The sequence below is a fragment of the Gavialis gangeticus genome, unplaced genomic scaffold, assembly GCF_001723915.1.
Source record: "Gavialis gangeticus isolate Ggan-Ray unplaced genomic scaffold, GavGan_comp1, whole genome shotgun sequence".
Lineage (NCBI taxonomy): Eukaryota > Metazoa > Chordata > Crocodylia > Gavialidae > Gavialis > Gavialis gangeticus.
In genome coordinates this window covers 44,061,356-44,063,469 of record NW_017728998.1, presented here as the reverse complement: position 1 = coordinate 44,063,469, position 2,114 = coordinate 44,061,356, and the positions used below count along the sequence as shown (strand labels likewise).

At 48.4% G+C, this 2,114-nt stretch overlaps 1 protein-coding gene across 3 annotated transcripts in view; it reads right to left on the bottom strand.

The window, feature by feature from the left end:
* MLKL (mixed lineage kinase domain like pseudokinase) overlaps positions 1-416 on the bottom strand; it is a 32,916-nt gene extending 32,500 nt beyond the window's left edge. The window contains exon 1 of one of the 3 annotated variants that reach the window (XM_019505807.1): positions 284-416. The gene's annotated coding sequence lies outside the window, so the exon portion shown is untranslated. The remainder of the gene's footprint in view (positions 1-283) is intronic. The other 2 variants (XM_019505808.1, XM_019505806.1) reach the window with 2 other exon arrangements.
* Positions 417-2,114: the final 1,698 nt, after the last annotated feature.

Sequence of the window (2,114 nt, the reverse complement as noted above, 5' to 3'; positions counted from 1 at the left end):
ATCTGCTCAGGTCCCTTCCGACCCTAGAAACTATGACACTGTGAAACTATGACATTCTAAGGAGCTTGGAAATAATCGGAAGAAAGAAGCTTCCCTGGCTGTCCCATCTAGTGCCAGCAGCCTGCCAAGCAACTTCATACTTTGTGCTCTGTCCAAGACAGATATTAAACAGACATGTTCTGAAACTGTAACCACTTTAATTTCCCTTCAGAGAGGATCCAGCCACTTTTCAGAGGAAGGCTCCTCCTCCCCTTAAGTGAAGAAATAAAATAGTCAAACTTACCTGATGTCTTGTGTTGCTATTCGCCTCCTACTCACCCCCTCTCTTGTACGGGATGAACTGAAAGTACAGCTGACCTTTCTGGAAACTCCGTGTGCTGTTCTTTCTAGCATCAGCCCCACCTCCCTGACACTGTGACGATTACGATTATGTAATTTTGCTAATACATTTACTTCCTTTTCTTTTAACTCCTTCACTTTTGAGTCAAAAGAAGTAAGGCAGATCATGTTACTTTCTTTCTTTAAATAATCAATTTATACTTTTCTTTCCAGGGTGTATTCAGAAATACCGTAGAAGGAAAGTGAAAGTATTCAAATGCCTAGCTAGTGGTCAAGATGACATTACTCTATAAGAGAGTCCCACCTCCCACCCCTGCTTTTTTATAAGATGCAGCACATTCTGCTTTTGCTTAGAATCTTACTAAACTTCAAATCTTAGGAGATAAGATTCTCCACACCAACAGAAGACCCCTCAGCCCAAGTGTCACATAAGAAAAGTTGAGCAAAGAATGATTTCAAATTGCTTTTGTGCCCCCAGTTTTGTGGTTACTAGCTACTGCAACCATCACCACTATATGCTGGAGCAGCTCTACTTCTGCTATAACCACATCAGCTGCCAACTTTCTGTTGGGACTGTTCCAGCAGCAGGGATGTTCCCAACACTCTCCTTTCCCCCTGCCTAGCTGTGGCTCCTATGTTGGAAGGGAGCGCAGGAGAAGGGGAGTTTCTGAAGATCCATCTGCAGCCTGAAAATTCATATTAATGAATGGTCAGCTGCATTTAGGCCTGCTTGTCCCATCACAGCAGAGCTCAGTCCAGCAATGAGGGGTGAAAGGCGTAATCTAAACTTATATTAGTTGGCTCATATGGACTTTCGGGTGTAGCGCAAAAATCTTGATCATGACGTTGATCCCCTTACTCATAGTGGGTAGCACCTTGTTACACAAGTAATGCTTTGGACTTCAGTAGCACTATTTGTGGGAGCTTCACACAAATACAAGTACTTGCACACCCTGCATACCGAGCTCTGGGGTGGGAGTGGTGTGGTTGCTGGTAAAACAGGTGCAAAACAGGTGCATTTAAATAAGCTGTCCCAGCCCCACCATTCCCCCCTCCCCCCCAAAGACATCAATATTCACAATTTGTTGCTAGCAGACCTGGCACTTCTCTAAAGCTGCGCTAAGTGTTGCCCATGGAAAGAGCGCTTGAACCACCTTTTAAAAAGTAAAAGCATGGAACCAGCCAGGTCTCAGTGGTACACAGGATTTTCAAAAGCACCTAAATGTACCATCACTGAGAGGAGGCAGATCTGGGATTTTAAAAAGGGAGTGTGGCCAGGTGAGACTGTTACTGCAGCTTTACCTTGGGTGGGGGGGAAACAGGTTGGTGAGATGCACCTGGACTCCTCCGGCCCACAGAGGACACCTGGGAAGGTGTGGGAAGGGGGCAGATGCAGGAAGGGGAGGCTCATCTGCTGTGCTGCTGTCCCCAGCCAAGCTTGACACCCTACTCAGCTGCTGCCCATAGTCGCCAGCTGCAGTGGGGCAGGAGCAGCCCTAGAGCTCCCTCTGTGACCAGGTCAGCCAGGGACAGTGGCAATGATGAGTGGCAAGTTCCCCCTTCGTGCACCTGCCTGGGGGCTCCAGCTGCAGGGAGCAGCTTCATGGGGTACCAGGCTTGGCCAGGAATGGCAGTGGCATACAGGTCCCTGCTCAATCCTGCCAGTGCAGAGGCTATAGCTACAGCAAGCAGCTGTGTGGGGTGCCAGGCTCAGCTGTGAAAGGTGGTGGCAGCAGGTTTCCCCACTGGCCAGAGGGGTCTGGCTGTGGGAAGCA